At 31.6% G+C, this 1,092-nt stretch overlaps 1 protein-coding gene across 2 annotated transcripts in view; it reads left to right on the top strand.

Annotated features, from left to right (window-relative positions):
* Window positions 1-1,092, top strand: part of LOC106873452 (uncharacterized) — a 179,865-nt gene that overhangs the window by 140,921 nt on the left and 37,852 nt on the right. The gene's annotated exons all lie outside the window — the stretch shown is intronic.

Genomic DNA, 1,092 nt, shown 5'->3' with positions numbered 1-1,092 from the left:
ACACACACACACACACACACACACACACACACACACACACACACACACATACACAACACACACACAAATATATATATTAGATAATAAAATGAATGGTTTATAGCTGGTAGATTACTGGTAAAGAACGATCACTTTCACAGTGTTTGTTATGTATTTAGTTAATGAGAGATGGCAGATAAAAGATACGAGAATTTCTATTAAGTGCATCCCACTGTGCAGATGTATCTCTTCAGGTGATAAATAGATATAACTCATTAAAATAGCAGTTCTGCAATGTATCTTCTCAGTTCATGTAAAGAAAAGCAGCAAATTAAAGGATAAAGCTTCATTTATATTGAAGATCAATAATAAAATAACAAATGCAAAACAGAAATGGACAAGCAATACAGCAAACAAAGTATTAAATGTAACTGTTAATGGATATGGATATATAAATGCTCTTGTGGAGGTTATATGGTGCATGTACACTCACTCAAACAAGCACCCGCAAAGATGTAAGCCTACACACACATGTGGGTTGGCACGCATATGTTTATATAGTGAATTAAATAGTTACTTGGTGTTTACAAGAATAGGGAGGTTAGAGCTAAATTTAATTTATCCATACCTTAAAGTGAATTATGTTAAAAGTTACTCAAATTCATTTCCACTGCATTGTGTGAAAGTGCACTTATATGCATGTAGACATCTTGAGAGTCTTTCAGAAATTCAACTAGTGATCTTCTCATTGGTCCACAAAATAGACAGGGATTACTTGGAGCAGAGTCAGCATCTCCTGGAAATGATACTATATAGTTTGTGTGCTTTAATATATAAATGAAGCTATATCCTTAAATTTGCTGCTTTTCTTTACACAAACTGTAAAGATACATTGCGAAACTGTTATTTTAATGAGTTATATTTATTTATCCTTTAAAGAGACTCATCTGCACTGTCAGATGCACTTGTACCAGTTATTAAGTATCCCACTTATGATGGATCAATGCTAGATGAGTCAAAACAATTGCAGTGATTAATAAAAATTCTCATATCTTCCATCAACCAAAGATATATATATATATATATATATATATATATATATATATATATATA

Source organism: Octopus bimaculoides, chromosome 2 (assembly GCF_001194135.2).
Source record: "Octopus bimaculoides isolate UCB-OBI-ISO-001 chromosome 2, ASM119413v2, whole genome shotgun sequence".
Lineage (NCBI taxonomy): Eukaryota > Metazoa > Mollusca > Cephalopoda > Octopoda > Octopodidae > Octopus > Octopus bimaculoides.
The sequence above is the reverse complement of the archived record's forward strand: the minus strand, read 5'-3'. Positions and strand labels throughout refer to the sequence as shown.